Below are 19,186 nucleotides of genomic sequence, written 5' to 3' on the forward strand. Positions count from 1 at the left end.
GCTGCCACAGGGTATGTGTGTCTGCCATCTTCCCTTCCAGCCTCCCCCCACACTTCAAAGGGCCTTTTAGGCCCATTTCAGGCCATTCTGGCACTTCCTCTGGTGGTGGTCATTTTGGAGGCTGCTGCATATTCTCCCTGGCCATTGGTATGATATAAAATGTAGATTATTTGCATGGCTTGGGGGTCAGGGCACATGTGTGGTGGGCTCCAAAATGGCCACCAACACCAGAGGTGAGTTGTTGTTGTTGTTGTTATTATTATTATTATTATTAATAATAATAATAATGATTATTTTTTTTAAACCTTGGAACCCCCAACCAGAGCCCAGGGGGGCAGGGGGTTAGCTCAAGGTCTGGCTCAAGGGTAAACTGGTTCAACCTTGAGCCAGTTCGCACATCCTTAGTCCACATGTCTGTAAAGGTAAAGTGTGGTGTCGAGTCTGTGTTGACTTCTGGCGACCACAGAGCCCTGTGGTTGTATTTTGGTAGAATACAGGAGGGGTTTACCATTGCCATCTCCTGGAAAGTATGAGATGATGCATTGCCTTTCAGCATCTTCCTATATCGCTGCTGCCCAATATAGTACCAGTGAGGACTGTAGTTTAGGTCATATATGTTCCAATCCCATTAGCTTTGCCTCTTAAGCCCAAGGAGAAGTGGTCTTGTGTTAGCAAGCATGAATTGTCCCCTTTGCTGTGCAGGGTCTGCCCTCGTTTACATTTGAATGGGAGACATGTGAGCACTGTAAGATATTCCCCTCAAGGGATAGGGGCTTGTGTGGGAAGAGTATTTGCATGCAAAAGGTTCCTGGTTCCCTCCCTGGCATCTCCAAGATAGGACAAGATTTTATTTTTATTTTTAGGATAAGATTTTTTTATTGAACCAACAAACTACCAAAGCATACAGTACATTGCCAAAGCACAATTATATACAAAGTAGTTGTTTGTACATCATATATCTACAAAGATTTACACACAAGGATTTGGAGACCCACAGGGTAGTACTGTAACTCGGGGATGGGGGATTACAAGGCACATCAGGTAAGGGGGGGGCGGGTTACATCCAACGTCCATTTTCATAATTTGTCCCATTGCTGTTTAGAAGAGATACACTTGTCCTTTTGCACATAACCATACAAACTTTTCCAGAAGAGATTTACTGTCTCATCCACGTGAACCTCTTGGTCGCGTCTTCTCTCCCTATTCCTATGCAGGAGCATTGCATAAATGACATATAGGTTTACTAACCTGATTACAAGAAGGGGAACTTTCCAATTTCGCTAGTATGAGGGCACCTGTTCCATCCCGTTTCCTTGAAGGTTTCCTTCTGGGACCTCGAAAAGAGGTTCTGTTGCTCAAACCCAAGGTTAGTTCTTCCCAAGTCTGTTTTTCCAAATCAGGCCACTCTAACAACTTGCTTACTCCCTGCCACACTCTTTTGGCTACCACACACTCTTTTAAGAAATGTGAGTGGGTTTCCCTGAATGTTTTGCCTAGCTCACTAGCTTTCTGTTTGCAGGTGATTTTAGGACACTCTTGCTGGTCCTCTGGGAGCCATGGCTTAGCCGCGGTAGTACTTGGTGGTATAAACGCCACCTTATTTCCCATAAATAGAAAGGGACCTTTTTCTCCTTAAAGAGAGCAATAGTGTGATTGGGTTGCAACAAGTATTGTGAAGTGTGGTGTTTGTAGTGTTTACATTCTAAATCAGGTTTTTAAAAACCACTTATAGAATCTCTCCATAAATTGTTTTCCTTAGCTGCTTAACTGAGGAGGATCCTTTAAATAGATCCAGTTCAACCTTCCATTTTAAAAGTGTGAATAACAAATCTCTCAAGTAGTCCGGGTGTTCTCTTTTTAATACTTGTGTGATATTACCGTTGAAAGATCCTTTCCCCCACCATGCTATGCCCCATGCTGACTTTTGCCAATGCAGAGCGAAAAGCAAAACCCAGGTTTTTTGCAGGAGGTTGGACATATTATGGACACTCACAAAAATCCAGTTTCCAAAATTGTAGGACATGAATTCAGTTACAAAATAGGGTTGCAGGGCAGGTAGGGCTAGGCCTCCCTGCTCAACCTCCTTAAATGCTACCGCACGGGCCAAAGGGAAGGACACTGTGTGCCATACTAGACGGAAGATCTGGCTTTCAACTCTCTGAAGGAGATCGAGTGGAGGAGGGTAGACTACCGCCTGGTTATGCACTGGGGGTATCAGGTAAGTCCGGATGTAAACCGCTTTCTGGTACATGGCAAGGCTCCATTTTTTCCACATGGTGATTTTAAGCATTACTTTTTCTTCCAAATCTGTCCAATTTCCCCCCAGTCTTTTTCCTTAATCCCATATTCAATCCCCAAAATATTTACTGTATCTACTCACTTCAGTTTGGACTCTGGGGCCCCTTCGCTTTTACATTCAGAGATGGGTAGGCACGAGAGTTGCTGGCATCCGGGGTCCATTTTAACAAATACACTTTTGTCAGCATTTAATTCTGAGCCCGAGATCTTGCCATATTCCCAGAAGAGGTCTAGTATTACAGAGATTTCATTTTCATCCGATAGCAGTAATGTAACATGATCGGCATGAGCTACAAATTTTGCCCTTAACTCAGAATGCGGTTCTGAGTGAACAGGTGGTTCGGCTATCCCCTCACTCTCCCTCCTCCTCCCCCCTGGGAAGATCTTGCAGGGCAGAGGGATAGAGACCGAGAGTCCTCACAGATGGGGTTCTCTCTGAATGCTGATCAGGATCGGATCCAGGGCAAAAACATAAAGTAATGGGCTCAGTGGGCATCAGTGGACACCCAAATGCAAAGTGATTGGGTCGCCCCGCCATCCATTAATCTGTGGTGTCATCTTTGTATTGGCATAGAGCAGCTGTATCCAAGTAACGAAGAGGGGTGGTATATCTTTAGCTTTCAACAATGTCCACAGGTACTTGTGGTTCACTTTGTCAAAGGCCTTAACTTGATCCAGTAAGAGGTGACCTTCGTCGCTGCCAGTCTGTGTAGATAATACTGAGCTAGATGGTGTTGTGGTCCAGGCCTGATTTATATACTAAATATGCTCATTAGCTAGCATACAAAATTAGGCCTGTCTCATAGTGTCACCAAGTGACCAAGTTCTTTTATATAGTGACCATGTAGGATCTGGGCGCAAGGAAGAAAGGAGACCAAGCCAATCCTAAATGATTCAATGGGCTTTATTGAGTATACAAGAATAACAACATCAATCTAGCTGAGCAGAAAGCAGAACATTCTATCAATATTACTAACAGTATTTCAACCCTAGCCAGCACCAATATTCACCCAGTGTTCCTAACTAACATATGTGTGTGTATTAAATCTTCCTAAAGCCTAATACAATTCAGATATAGATGGAAAAAGGTGGGGGGGGGTAAGGAAGGCTGAGGGCTGGCATGGTTTGGGGAGATCAGGAATTAGTAGAGGGACGAGGGGAAGGGAGAAGAAGGGGAAAGGATGAAGGGATCCAAGGCTTGCAGAGGCAGCATATTACCAGGATCAGAGGCTTGAGAGTGGTGGATTTTTCAACTGAAGGAGCGAGGCTTCTGGCTGGAGACAGGAGCTTTTGGATCAAGCATGCAGTTTGCTCAGAGCATGGCTGAGAGTCAGAGCACCATGGCTGGGGAAGTCTTGACTTCTCACTGCGCAGTGGAAGTCATAGACAGTTCCTGTCCATGGACAGAGTTCCTGCCTCTAGCCCCGCGACTTGGGCAGCAAACTCTTGGATGACTCATGAGCAAGTCTTGCTTGTAGGCAGAAGATTGCATGTAGGCACAAGACTGCTAGCTCTCTGTCCAGTAGCCTCATTCTTTATAGTTGTATTTTCCTTTGATCTCTCATAGTCTATTCAAATCTCCTCATCTTTTCCTGGGTCCCCAAAAAGGGTGACAATGCTGTTATCTTCTGGATAATGTCTTTTAATTATTCAGGATATTGGCCAGTCCAGAGAGATCTGAATCTCATCTTCTGTAAACTGTGTGCTTAGAAGCAGGTGGGGGGGACATTGCCCAAAGCAAATCTGCAACTCTGAGCTGCAAATGGGCATCTTCCCTTGTCCCAGATTTGCTAGCCTCATCCCAAAAAGGTTTTAAAGTGTTAGTAAAGTAAGAATTAAAGACTATAGGTGTTTTCTTTGTATGCATCTACCTATGTTGAATTTCTATAGAGAGCAATTGAGTAAATCATTGACAAGGATTAACACGGATTTGTGGCAACAGGAGTGGGGAGATCAGCCTCTGGCCTCTTCCACAGACATTATCTGATAGTGAGTCACATTTTAGCATTTGGATTGTTCGGGCCTGGCTTTTGTGCTTCCTTGAGTACCCATTTCACAATACAATGCTGGATCGCCTCTTCCCTCACAGACCAGTTGAGATCTAGTATGCCAGTTCACCTCGAGTTCCGGTATTATTTCATTTCTTAATATAAAATGAAATCAGACACAGGCCTCAATTCCATATACTTCTGGGCTGGTACCTCTGGGTCTAATGTGTTGGGGTGCCCCTAACAATGGACTAAGGGTCTTTCTCAGTATATGTTCCTATGTTCTAATGGATTATTGGACTAAATCAGTATAAAGTAACTGCTCCTGTCTTTATGCATTCCACTCACCCTCGGAAAGAAATGTAAGCCCCTCCCTCTATCCCTGTCTGCCACTCATCCATCCCGTTCCACCATGAGCCCCCCCCCGACCTCTTTTGCCACTCTAGCTCTCATTATCAGGGCCACAGTGGGATCCAAAGAAAGCTCAGAGTGGGGTTCAAAAAACCAAACTATGTTCCAAGTTTGGAGAAACCGTTGGTTCCTTTCAGTCCAGTTTTGAGCCTAGTTGGAGGGAGTCCACCCACTCAGATTTTAATCTGAAGAAGAACTTTGGGGTTCATCCTTCCCCCATACATTGAGGCAATTATGAGCCTGCCTGGATTTTCATTCTGAGCTGTTCTGGGACCATGTTCAGAACCATCACTAACTAGAATAAAGGAGGCAAAAACCCAAACCTCTGCCATTTGAAAGTATTATACTATTTATTTCAGTTTGCACATGTATGAGTTTAAGTGTGTGCATTGCTTTTCAGTGTAGCATTGTATCCTCCCTGAACTTTGGCGTGAACTAGTATTGTTAATGAGCTGAGTGCCAAACTACACAAGTGGTATGAAGAGAGAACATAACAGCCATGTTGCTTGAATGCCCTTGAAAGACCTAATAAATGATGGACCCTTGGGTGGCTGCCGATGTTTCTGCCTTGCACTGCAATACAGCAGTTGGAGGATAAACACGTTCTTTGTGTCAATAGTACTGTAGCATTAAGAGGACTTGGAGTTCTTATCTGCTAGTGTTCAAGGACTACAAATTAATGCGGTCAAAACAGCCCTGTTGCCTACGCAGAAATGGGATGTAAACCTTTTCATTATTAGCCCAGGCTCCTGGATTTGAAATATATGTCACTGTGCTACATATAAATGGGCTACAAGATCTCCATGTTTAATTGTTCTTTTGCAGTGTATAAGTATGGCATCCTTTATGTTATCAGTGCCAATTTTTTAAAATGTGTGCTTAAGGGTATATTTGCAATGTAACAAGAAGAAAACTTTGAAAGCTTTGACATGGGCAATCCCCCACCCCACATACCTTTCTCCCCTTCTACTTACCTGGGAGTTATTCACACATGGCTTCATGCTGTGGGGTAAATGTTGAGCAAAGCCACTCGCAGCATTGAGGGAAGCAGCCCCTCTCCTCTGCTTGGGTTTTGTTTTGATGCAAGTTCACATGACATGCCTCTGTGTTTTCCTTCTAGGCAAGGGGGGGGGGGCAGGTAGAGAGACAGCTTTCTAAAGAGAGTATGCCCCTTAACATGCAAATGATTCTACGTCAGTGCCTCTCCCTGTTTGCTCCCGTGTTTTCAGAAAAAGTAGCTTAAAACCAGCATTCTAAAAACCTGGAAATACACCAAGATAAGCCAGAATTCGCAAGACAAAGCCCAATTTGTGTGTGGAGTGGGTCCAAGGATCTTGAAGGGACTTTGGGGTATGTTTGGCTGGTGTGTGAACACACTCTTTCTCTTCTGAAGGGGATTTGGGGTAACAGCACTGTCTGTAAAGCCTCCTGGACAGCAAGGGGCCATTCCAGGAGTAATTTAGCTCACCTGAGTTCTCACCTCTAGGGCTGAAAGCATTGATTAATTGTATGGATACAATAAGGCTGCAGTCCTTTGTACATATGCCTTGGAGGAAGCCCCATTGAAAAGAGTAGGGATGAATTTGGAGGAAACATGCATTTCATGCATCAACTCAGGCTTTTGCACACCCAGGCCCCAATAATGACAGGACATGAATAAATTGGAAGAACTAGGGGCAATTTATTGAATTTACAAATAACCTGCAATGAGGAACATACTAAATAGAGGGTGGTCCCCCCCCCCATGTGGGTCAGTCTCATAAGGAGACCAGAAGAGGGTGAAGGACTGGGTCCTGATTCAGCCCGGCTCCAGGTCTGGACATCACCACAACTGTGAGGTTTATCCCTGCTGAGGGGAGGCCAGCCTGCCCCACCTGACCCAGGCCACTAAACACTGAGTGGTGGGCTCAGCCAACCTCCAAGTAGGTGCAGATCTCAGCCCAGAGGCCACAAAACCTACAAGGGCTGTTCCTCGGCTTCCCACTCACCTTAATCAAAACTCCAGTCAAACACCAATATGAGACAACTCACCCCAACCCGCACTCTTCTGCAAAATGACCAAAACATCCTCAACAATGAAACCCTACCAGGAGAATCAGTGAGAAGTAGGCGAAAAAAGGCCACCCGCAAAAGCCAATCGGGTGTGACCTCCAAAATTCCTATTTAGCCCCCCCCAAAGGCGATCGGATAATCCTTACTGAAATGGGATGGGCGGGCGAGTGCTTTGCTACTGAGAATGAGCAAAGGGAGCCGGCTGCTTATACAGCTGCTCCAATTGGCCAGCCACCATCACTTGCCGTGGGAACAAAATGGCAGCCCCTGTGCCTGTTGATGGGGCCGGGTGCACAACTCCCACCCCCCCACCCCCGCCTCATCGCGAAGTGCGGCGGTGGGGAGTGGTTCAGTCCTAAGGTTGCAGGCTAGGAAGCAAGCTCTGTTGAGCTCAGTGGGGCTTACATTCCTGTAAACATGTTTAGGATCAGACTGTACCTCTGTAACAAACAACTTAAGTGTAGAATGTCATCATTTTCTTATCAGTGCTCTTTCCTGTGGAACACAGTGCAGTGCTAATGCCATAGCTGTAAACAGCCTTTGCATATCTGCTTAGCCAGGCAGAGTGCTTCAAATTTCACAAGCAATGAATTATTTGTCAGTATATAAAGTTAATAGCATACTATATTAAGCGGATGCCAAATTGATCTTAATGCAGTTAATTGATGGAAGGAGCAATCCTGTCCCCAGGTTGTGTCCACTCTGTGAGAAGGATACTTTCTGAAGCCCCTTGTGCTGGTGATGCCCAATACTATGCTGACAGACAAAAATTGTGCCAGTGCAGAGCTGGTGGGAGGCTGCCACCAGCATAGCCTCTTATGTCTGGCATGAAAGGGGTAAATGGTCCAGATTTGGGACATGGCAGAGGACGGGACAGGAGGAGCCTTGAGCTTGCTTGTGGTGTGTTCCTGCCCCCTACAATGGTATAACGTTATATCTGTAAAATATGTGGCATGAGTTCAGAGATGCTCGCTGAAGTCCAGGAGCAGCTCTAGATAATTTGATCATCCCAACCACCTCCATATCTTGGCTCTCAGAACTGCCAGGAGGGACAGGATTCCTACTAAAACTCTCTTTGCAAATTACCATCCCATATTTATTGGACACATCCTGAGTTTCAAATCACATGGAAGAACTCTCACCACATCCGGTACTTCCCTTTGCTAATTCTTGTCTTCTCAGAATCCTCCTAGAGCAGGGGTTCCCCAGCCAGAGTTCCTCCAGATGTTAGACTACAACTCCCAACATCCCCAACCACAATAAATTGTAGCTGGGGATGGTGGGAACTGTAGTTCAGCATTATCTGGAGGAACCCTGGTTGGGAACCCCTGTTCTAGATACACAGGAAGATCCCTTACACTGAGTCAGACCATGGGTCCATCTAGCTCAGTATTGTCTGTATAGACTGACAGTGGCTTCTCCAAGGTTTCATGTAGGAAACTTTCCCAGCCCTACCTGGAGAAGCCAGGGATTGAACCTGGGACTTCCTGCATGCCAAGCAAATGCTCTACCACTGAGCTACGGCCACATCCATGCTTTATTCTACAGTTGCATGACATCCTAAGCAAGGGATAGGGAGCTCATGCCTCAAAGAAGGATCTCCAATCCCCTTCCCTTCCCTTCCCTTCCCTTCCATTCCATTCCATTCCATTCCACTGGAATTTATATTCCACTGTTTGCATACGCTTTCCACACTTACCTGGCTGGGAGGAAGCCTCACTGAACTCAGTGATTACGTCTGAGTAGATTAGGTATTCCTCCCCTATCTTAATTTTTATGGGAATAATGGAGTACTCTTTTGTATAATCAAGTTTTGTGCTTTTATCGTGAAATTCACATTTCCCCCCCATGAAGTGCTGTACTGTCTAGTTTGTTGGCATCCATCTTAAAATATAGTGACTAAAACTTGGCACAGTGTTCTAACCAAGGCCTAATGAATGCCAAACAGTAGGATATTATTAGCTGGTGTGTTCTGCAGCGTAAAATACCTCTTTGAATGAAACTCAAAATGGTATAAGCCTTTTCCCCAGCAGCATCACATTACCAACTTCAGTTTCACTGAGTTCAAAACAACATAGGTATTAAGAGCAGAATCTATCAGAACACAATATCTGTCTTGCACAGCATCCATTTATTTCAATGTGGTTTGTACAGAACCACATACCAGTAGCTTGTCCCTCAGCCTTTTCTACTCAGCAGTCCTTTACATTTGTCCTTGTTGAATTTTAATTTTGCATTCTACAGACCATCATGTTCCAATTTATCCAGGTAGTTCTGAATGTTAATCCTATCCTCCATAGTGATTGCAACTTGCCTGGTTTTGTACCTTCTGGAAATTTGGTGAATGCATGCACTGCAGTTTCATCCTTGTAATAATGAAGACATTGAATGGCAGGAGCTTGGTTCCTCAGTAGTCATCTTTTGTCTGGATGCTATTAATTTTTTACTCTTTAAAAAAAATTAATATTTTATTGGTTTTCCTGTAATGAACAATAACAAATAATCATGTTGACAGTCATTAATATACAACAGTCGGAACTGTACAAACTCTCATATGAAATAAATGCAACATATACTTGATAAACAATTATTTGGGGGAAAGTAAATATTTTTTTACTCTTCACATTCCAGATGTTTGCAGAACCCCATGCAAACTGGTACCACACCAACACAATGGCTGCTTATTGTAGCCCTGGTGCCTATAGCTATAGCCCTTATTTTGTAAATACCTGTACACGCTCTTGGCAAGTGTGGGGTTGGGAGCTTTGTTACTTGGCACTCTTCCCTGAGGTGCAATTAACCTCTAGAGGAATGATGGGAATGTGCCCTCGTCCAGTGTCTTTCTGAAGGGAAATTAAGACATGGATCTGATAAGGCCTATTAGTGTAGGGAATACACATACAAAGGATAATCATTCCATCCTCATGATGTTCCTAAATCTCAGACGGTCAGAAACTGGAAACTAACGAAATTGCTTCTTTCTTGTACCCCCAACTGGGAGGCCAAAACAAGCAAGTGCGCCAGGCATGCTGGGACTTCTGGGGGCTGGTGTGGCCCCCAATCCCCGCTGCCTCTACCGGCTCCACAATGGAGCCGGTAGTCGTGTGGGGAGCCAATCCGGCCACCCAGGGCTCGACAACTGATCATCTGCTCTCTCCACCAAACCCCTCCCAGCTCTGCACACCAGTCATGTGTCGAGCCTCATAATTTACAGAGAGGCAAGAGCAGTGTGCCTTCAGCACTCTTGCTCCTGTCTGTCTGTTAGCCCCGCCTCTACTCCAGGACTAGTCCCCCAGGGTAGGAGCAGAGTGGTGGTGGTGGCTCTCTAAAAGCAGGGGGAACTGGGCAGCGCAGTGAAGTAGGGGCGCTCTGGGGGTGGGAAAGAGAGTGCCACATGGCAATCTGGGGAGCATGCAGGGCTGCCGGAAGTCACAGGTGTGGCTGCTGGAAGCCGCACATGGGGCTGGGGATGCTAGTTCTGCTTGGAGCTGCAGCATGTGCTTTCCAGCAGCCCTGCGCACTTCCCAGGCTGCTCTGTGGCACTTTCTCCCCGCCCCCCAGAGCACCCATACTTCATTGCGCTGCCCAGCCACCCCTGCACCAGTGCTGGGCAGCTTTTAAAGAGCTCCCACCACCCTGCTCCTACCCTCCCTGGAGCACCTGCCCCTGGAGGCACTGCTGGGAATTCTGACATGGAATTCCGAAACTTTCTGACAGGCACACAGGCCTGGTATCCACTATGGGAGAAGGGCAATGAAGCCAAACCTTCTCTCACCTTCCATTGTCAAATGTCTTCTTTCTTTTCTCTTTCTTTGCAAATGGTATTTTAATTGCAGTGTATTGTGGCTATGGTTCTTTATTAGTTAATTCTTGCTATTTTTGACATTATAAATTCTTTATTGTAGAAGTTGCCTTGGGTATTTTTTAGACGTGTGGGATATACATTTTCGAAATAAACTAGGGATGTGCCAAAATGTGATTCTGCATCTGAATTGCCAGTGCAATCCCTTTTTAAACTAGGGCTTCCACAGTCCCTTTAACAAGGAGGACATACCTGCTCCTCCTGCCGCTCGCCGCCACTTCCGTAGTCCTGGTGCTCCTCCCCCAAATGTTCATGTGCCAGCATGGTGTCTCCCAGCTGCCCCTGCACATGGCGTCTTTATGCACATGGCCTCCACACATGGTGCATGGAAGTGGCAAGTGGGAGGAGGAGCAGGTATAGACCTGTCCTCCTCCTTGTTAAAGGGGCTGCAGAAGCCCTCATTTTGAAAGGGATTGTGCTAGCGATTCAGATGCTGAGCTGAATTGCGTTTCGGAGCATCCCTAAAATAAACACTCTGATGGAATCATGGCCACTATTCCTCTTGCTCCCAGAATGACAATGACAAGGCAGGTCTTCTAACTTTGAGAGCCTGAGTGTGAGATGAACTGCAGCCCCCCCCCCACTTTGTATGTGTATATAGATATAGAGATAGAGATAGAGATAGAGATAGAGATAGAGATAGAGATAGATATAGATATAGATATAGATATAGATGTGTGTGTGTGTGTTTACATAGAAAAAGAAAGAAAGAATAAAGAAATAAAGATGGCTCCCTGTCCCCAAAGGGCTCACAATCTAAAAAGGAAACACAAGGTAGACATCAGCAACAGCCGCTGGAGGAATGCTGTGCTGGGGTTGGAGTGGGTCAGTTGCTCTCCCCCTGCTAAATAAAAGAGAATCACCACTTTAAAAAGCTTGTCTCTTTGCTCAGAGACAAGCCCCTGCACTCCCCACACAATGTAGTATGGTGGTGCCCCAGAGTTTCCAGTTTGGTGATGGTTCTGGTGTTGCTAGATGCTGGACTAAGCCAAACCACTCTTCGGTCAGCCTTCATGGGTGGAGCAGGAACCAAGTATGTGGAGCTTCTTCAATATGGAGCTCTGGATGCAATATGTGTGGCTGCATCTCCAAAGCAGTCCCCAAAGTTATGTTGGAATAATCTTTGGATAAAGGAAATAAGTATTTATACCTGCCCACTTCCTTTGTAGTTCAGTGCACATTGGGCAGATGCTCAGAGTGACTTTGCTGTTTGAAGAATCATTGGGTGACCATGGGCCAGTCACCATCTCTCAACCTAACCTACCTCAAAGGGTTGTTGTGAGGACAGGGGCGTATCTAGGGTGGGGCACGTGCCCTGGACGCCACTTGAAGGGGGCACCATTCTTTAAAATTAAAAAATAAATAAAAATGGCCACTGAAAACAAAATGGCCACTGTGCATGCTCAAATGGCCTCTGCGAGGCCCTAGGCCATGCCAGACCTCTCAGAGGCCATTTGAGCATGTGCAGTGGCCATTTTGTTTTTGGTGGCCATTAAAAATTTTTTTTTAAAAAAATGTCTACTGCACATGCTCAAATGGTCCCTTGCCAGGCCTCGCAGAGGCCATTTGAGCATGCATGGTGGCCTCAAAAATGGCCACCATGCTGATCTTTGTAGGCTGGAACAGGCCCGAAAATCAGCCCGGGACGGGCTGCGGTGGTGAATTAAGAGGCTGGCAGTGGGAGGGGGGAATTTTGCAGACCTCTCCCCCATGGCCTTTAGGAAGCCCCCTGAAGGGGCTACAGGTTAAAAATAAATAAAATTTAATATAAGTCACTGTACACATATTCAGTTTGGCACTATGCACAGAGAATCAGGGCTTGTGAATACTGAGCTGAAGCTTATGAGCTAAGATTGTATTCATTTGCTCTTACTTTGCTTCTTGTGATAAGTGAGTTAAATGTGATGTCTTAAGAATATGACTATTAGTGGTGAGTTTGTCTTTGAATCAGTGTGAAATCCTTAGTATGAAGGCCCACTGGGAGTTTCTTGCTCTCTTTCCCTCATTTTAACTGTCTTTCTGAAATACTAGAATATATCCCAAGCATTGACACAGTTTACTCTGCATATCCTTTAATTATTTTCAGAGTATCTGGGAAAAGTCAAATTCTCCATTTATTTTTAAAACTTATGTAATAGTGATGCTACAATGCATAGTAGAGAATTAGACAGGCACTTCTGTTTCGTTTTCCAAGTACACCTCCACATAGTATTTGAGTATTTCATGAGCCCCAGCATACTGAAATTTGTAGCTTTCCATAATTTTTTGGTGTGGCTACATCCACTGCTAAATAGTTTTTGAAATATTAAAAGATTAACGAGCTTGACGTATTTTTGAGCTGACATTATGGTAAAGTTATCTGAAAGATGGGTGTCAGATGTTTGGACAGGGGGCACAGTTTCAGTGCTTGCCCTAGTTGCTATTCTCCCTAGATATGCCTCTGTGTGAGGATAAGGGGTGGGAGAGGATCTGTGTATGCCATTCTGAGCTCCTTGGAGGAAGGATGGGGAACCACTGCAAAAATAAATAATTTAATAAATACATATAATCAGTGCATTAATTATCACAAATTCCAAAAACTGATTTTTAATGGAATTTGAACCAGACTTTTCCATTTGAATGGATGTTAGTGCAGAAAGAGTATTGTAAAGAAACTGTGTTTCTATTACCTTTGTATTATATGAGGATTTTTCAAACAATAAATGCTTTGCCTTCTTTTTAGTAAAGAGAAATTATCTTCATTTACTATCCTTGAAATACCACCCCGATTAAAAGGCTGTAATCTTTGTTTCAGTGTAGTCATTAATGACTTTCAACATTGTATTTATCTGCAGTGCTGGAAAGACAGCACAGCTGATACACAAACAATCCCTAATGTTACCTGTCACCTGAAAGGACAACTTGGTACTTTTGACAATCAATTATAGATCAATTCTCCATCAATTGATCAGAATTTCCTCTGCCTTCAAAGGGGCATTTTCTTGAATAAAAGTTGTATGATCAAGGTGGGCAGAGGGCTGGGGTGAAAATGGTTGCCTTGCTAGCTCAGTCCGTTCAACATCAGCCTCAGGCCAACTGCAGGTGAAGTAGGACTGATCCACAATAAACAGCAGGCAGGTATTGATTCTGACTGAGTGGCAGGGGTGCTTTCCAGCCTAGCTGCTCAACAGCAGCAAAATGTTTCCATTCAGGCAAATCGCTTTCAAAACGTAAAAAGCAGGGGGAGGAGTCTCACGAAAACTAACAATCCGAAAAAACAGCACTTTTTAAAACGCTGGATATATGACGTCATAGCACTATATTGCAATGATTAAATTGGAAACAAGGCATTGGAAATCTGGACGGCACCCCGCTGTCAGTGTAGGGACTGTGGTGTCACAATGCAGGAAGTGTGGAAGCACACTTCAGAGATTCATCGTGACCCCGTTGCAGGGTGTAATCTGGAAAGCACCAGGGTGCACTGCAAGTTGTGATGGTGAGTCTTTTTTCATGGGGGTGGGTGAATAGGAGCTTCAGGAGCAATTCTCAATGGGTTGCAGTGCAGGAGGAAACAGTCAAGCCCCACTCCCCACCCTGCATCGTGGTCCTGATCCAGATTCTCTTGGCTGCTATCTAAAAATAAAATAGGTAAAGGAAAGGCAAAGGCACATTTAGCGTCATGTCTCATTGACCTTAAGAGATCAAGGCTGGCAAAGCAAAGAGGATGGCAAGAAGAAAGAAAAGAAAAATTGAGACTGAATAGCTGTCTCCTTTTTGTGACATAAGTGATTCACAAGAAGTGAATCATCAAATGTAATTTCCTTTCTTGAGTTTGCAGTCTGCACAAATTGCTCTCTGTTCTGTATCTTAGTTGCTGTCATGAGGTCCAGTGTAGGAAGAATCAGGAAAGAGGATTCTGACAGACTATACTTTTTCAGTCAGGGAGACAATATGGCATGGGATGATGCTGAGTTCCTTGCATCATGCATATAATAATAGCAATCAATCAATCAATCAATCAATCAATCAAATAGAATAGTTTTATTTATATGGCCACCCTATTACAAATTGTTCTTTAGGTGGCTCTCAAAACAATAAAACATGATTTATTTTTGTCTGTTCGATTTCTATACTGCCCTTCCAAAAATGGCTCAGGGTGGTTCACACAGAGAAATAACAAATAAATATGATGGATCCCTGTCCCTGAAGGGTTCACAACCTAAAAAGAAACATAAGATAGACACCAGCAACAGTCACTGGAGGTACTGTGCTGGGGGTGGATAGGGCCAGTTGCTCTCACCCTGCTAAATAAAAGAGAATCACCACATTAAAAGGTGCCTCTTTGCCAAGTTAGCAGGGGTTATTTAGAAGTAAGGCTCTCCTTAAGGCTTGTTTTGTGAGCTTTGCCTCATTTCTCAGCCCTTCCTCTTTCCCCCCTGTACACCATGTGCCATGCTATTTAAGTCATTGTTATGTTCTGCATTTGTACATTCTTTCTTTAATAAGACTAGAATGCTTTCATTCAGGCAATAACCCATTTTGCTTGAAAACACCAAGTATGAGTTAATCACACATTCATCTTGAATCATTCCCAAACAGCAGCACATCAGAGCAATTGCATGCAGAGGATAGGGTTGCCATGTCCCCTGGAATATTGAGTAGTCCCCAGATTTTGGCTCCTCCACCTGGCTGCTAAATTCCACCTGGATTTACATGGATTTCAAATGTGCTGCCCGGATAGCCTGGATTTTACTCTGGATCCGATCACATGGGAAGGCAGAGAAGGAGGGGAAAGTATACAAATCTGTCCGATATAAAATTCAAATTAGTTCACCACCTGGATTTGGGAAGTTTGAACATGGGAACCCTAGCAGAGGATCAAGCTCCTCTAAAATGGTTAAAGCAGAGGGGCAAACAGGGAGGCACTGTTCTACAGTGGTTCTGCTCCTACCTCTCGGACAGATTCCAGATGGTGTCGATTGGAGATTGTTGCTCTTCGAAATCTGAGCTTAAGTATGGTGTCCCTCAGGGCTCCATACTCTCTCCAATGCTCTTTAACATCTACATGAAACCACTGGGAGAGATCATCAGGGGATTTGGAGCTGGGTGTTATCAGTATGCTGATGATACCCAGATCTACTTCTCCATGTCAACTTCTTCAGGAGACGGAATAACCTCCCTAAATGCCTGCCTGGAAGCAGTAATGGGCTGGATGAGGGAGAATAAACTGAAGCTGAATCCAAATAAGACTGAGGTACTTATTGTGTGGGGTCAGAACTCCAGAGACAATTTTGATCTGCCTGTTTTAGATGGGGTCACACTTCCCCAAAAGGAACAGGTTCGCAGTCTGGGAGTACTTCTGGATCCACACCTCTCCCTGGTATCTCAGGTTGAGGCGGTGGCCAGAGGGGCTTTCTTTCAGCTTCAGCTGATACGCCAGCTGCGTCCGTTTCTCGAGATGAATGACCTCAGAACAGTGATACATATGTTGGTAACCTCCAGACTTGACTTCTGCAATGCGCTCTATGTGGGCCTGCCTTTGTACATAGTCCGGAAACTTCAGTTGGTACAGAATGCTGTAGCCAGGTTGGTCTCCAGGTCATCTCGGAGAGACCACATCACTCCTTTGCTGATAGAGCTACACTGGCTGCCAATAGATTTCTGGGGAAAATACAAAGTGCTAGTTACAAAGCCCTAAACGGCTTAGGCCCTGGGTATTTAAGAGAACGTCTTCTTCGTTATGAGCCCCAACGCCCATTGAGGTCATCTGGAGAGGTCCGTCTCCAGTTGCCGCCAGCTTGGCTGGTGGCCACATGGGGATGGGCCTTCTCAGTTGCTGCCCCAAGACTGTGGAATACGCTCCCTACTGAGATACGATCCTCCCCATCTCTGACAATTTTTAAAAAGCGCTTGAAAACCCACCTTCACCCAAGCTTTCTCAGCTTCTTAAAATTTTTAGGTTTTAATCTCTGGTTTATTTTTAAATTGTTAAATTGTTTTAAGTTTTTGTATATGTTTTTAACTTGTTTTATGCTATTGTTAACTGCCCAGAGGTGAAAGTTTGGGGCGGTGTACAAATTTGATAAATAAATAAATCCCTCTACACTACAGCAAGGCCTCCCAATGTGCATAAGCTCAATTACTCTCAAGCAGGAGACCAAAACAAGGCAATTCCTTTTAATCATTTTAAATCTAGTGTTAATATTTCTTACTTTAGTTTTTAATTTAGAATGTAATTTTTAATGTTGCCTGTTTGCTTGTTATTGTGCACCGCCCGGAGTCTTCGGAGTGGGCGGTATATTAAATGTCTCAAATAAATAAATAAATAGATATTTCTAACCAAGCTGAGTTTCAATGGTATTTCAGATCAATCTGCATTTCATCAGTATAGCCTACCCAGGGGGAGGAAACATGAAAGGGAGTTGGGTTCCCCCCCCTTAAATCACAGTAAATGACTGTTAAGAACCCAACATTTCATTTCACTTCATTTTACAAGTTTCTGTCTCATCTTTCAGCCCCCAAAGGGACTGCCTGTCTATCAGAAACCAAGACAGACCTGGAAAGCCAGTGGCTGGATCAGGGCGAGGGAGACCTGAGTTCAAAACATAGTTTACAAGGTTGTTGTAAGCTGGAAGGGAGAGAGCCATGGATCGTGCCTTAGAAGAAGGATGGGATGAAAATCAGCAAGGGGAGGAAGAAGAGGGTCGTCGACATCATCATCACCATCAACAACAACAAAGCATTTGTTCAGGTATCTATAAATTGATATGCCTTTGAGAGCTACTTGTGGCTGCAGTCTTTAAGCAGATCATCAGCTTATCATCAGCATATCATCAGCTCCAAAGATTTGCTCACGCGGGTCCTTCCAAGGCAAAACCTCTAACCGTATGCCTCAGGGGTTTCTACCTGGCGTGCACAGGATCTTCTCTGCCATGGCTCAGAGATGTAGTAAGCAGGGAGGAGAAGAAGCCAAACATTACTTCCTGGGCTTTGTTGGCTTTAACACAGAAACCGGGAAGGTGGGGTGCGGGCGGGGGGGGAGAACTCGCGTGCCTAGGATGCCAGATGCTTCCATTGACGACAAAACCTCAGGCCAGCCCCTTGATTTTCCTTAGCCAATGAGGTGGCCACTTTGGGTCGAGCCTCCTTCAAGCCTTCCCCTGCTTTTACTGTGATAACCTCCCTAGCAGTCATGTGATGGGGATATAGTACTATGCTAGGAGAGCTAAAGGACACATCAGCAGCCGTGTTGCTGGTTGCAAATCGGGACCCCGTTTGTCTTGAGGCATTTCTCAAGGACAACATTGGCTACCCAGTCAGTCATCTTCCTGGGGAACATTTTGGGGTTTTAACATTACCTTGATTTATTTTATTTTATTTTAAATGTCAAGAGGAGCTGCTGCTGCCGCCTATTGGGATCTTTTGGTCATTTAAATTTGGGGGTGCTCTCCCCCGCCACCCCCACCCTGGGTGTTGTTGGCAGAAAAGTTCAGGTAAGAAGCAAATGACACCGTTCTGATCCATGGGGAGGCTGATGGGAGAGGAGGGGAGCCGGGAGAAGAGGGGGAAAGGCCAGCTCTTGTGAAGGAATTCGACAACGTGTGTGCGCGCGAAGCTGGGTGAAGCGGGAAGGGGATCGGTTGGCTGGAGATCTCCAGGATCCCTAGAGACCAAGAAGGGAGATCGACGCCCGTACAGGTGGCTTTAAGGGGATTGTGGCATTTAGAATTCTAGGAATGTTGATGGAGTGGAGGGCAGCCGGCGAGCCTCTTTGCTAAAAGCAAAGAGCGGCAGGACGGTGTGCGCGTTAAAGTGTGTTTACAGGGAGCGGGTAGGGGGAGATAATCCGATTACGGATCCCTCCTATAGATTGCGAGCTCTTTCCGATCCCCTGTTTCTGTTGGGGACCCGGGTTTCTGAGGAAAGGACAAGAGGTTCTTTCCCAGCATATGTTAAGGCGGAAAGGTGCAGGACTTGCACGAGGAAGGGGCGCTGAGCCCAGCAGCGTCGCTTGCTGCTGGCATGCCTTCCTTCTCTGGGTGAGGAGCGGGGCAACCGCAATCGCCTTCCGTCTGAGGACCATCGCAGCTCACCTACTGTCCCGCTTCCTATTTTAACCCACGATCCTTCTGTTTCTCTCTTCCACCGGAGCAGAGTCTGTTTGGGGGACTCTGTTCCGCCCCGGGTCCTATGGAGGTGCCCCCCTTTCCTTTCAGCTCCTCTCTCGTGCAAGCTTGAATCCTTTCACCAGTTAAAAGGGCCTCTGGTTTCTATCAAAGCTTCACGCTTCTTCTCCCTCTCCCCCGCAACGCTACCCCTTGGCGTTGAAACACAAGCACATGGATAAATTGCAGATGGCGATTGGGGCTTCGGGGGTGATTGTAACCTTGAGTGTCTGAGATTAACAGAGATTTGTTAAAGGCACAGTCGATGCTATGGTAAGCCCCACCAGAGAGCAGGACAGTGACAAAGCAGGCCCAAGGCTGTAGCTTTAAATGGACTAATTTATGATGTGTAATTTTATGAGAGCTTCTGAGTGACAAAGGACTCCTTATCTAATGAATAGTTCTGTGCAGTTCAACAGCTTGCTCACTTA

At 45.2% G+C, this 19,186-nt stretch overlaps 1 protein-coding gene and 1 non-coding gene across 3 annotated transcripts in view; one reads left to right on the plus strand and one right to left on the minus strand.

The window, feature by feature from the left end:
- Nucleotides 1-8,205: 8,205 nt before the first annotated feature.
- TRNAA-GGC (transfer RNA alanine (anticodon GGC)) lies at nucleotides 8,206-8,274 on the minus strand. The gene has a single exon. It is a non-coding gene; the product is annotated as a tRNA-Ala (tRNA).
- A 9,520-nt stretch (nucleotides 8,275-17,794) lies between these two features.
- KLF15 (KLF transcription factor 15) overlaps nucleotides 17,795-19,186 on the plus strand; it is a 30,732-nt gene continuing 29,340 nt past the window's right edge. For both annotated transcript variants that reach the window (XR_008316156.1, XM_053296162.1), the window contains exon 1: nucleotides 17,795-18,083. The gene's annotated coding sequence lies outside the window, so the exon portion shown is untranslated. The remainder of the gene's footprint in view (nucleotides 18,084-19,186) is intronic.

Source organism: Hemicordylus capensis, chromosome 2 (genome assembly GCF_027244095.1).
Source record: "Hemicordylus capensis ecotype Gifberg chromosome 2, rHemCap1.1.pri, whole genome shotgun sequence".
Taxonomy (NCBI): Eukaryota; Metazoa; Chordata; class Lepidosauria; order Squamata; family Cordylidae; genus Hemicordylus; species Hemicordylus capensis.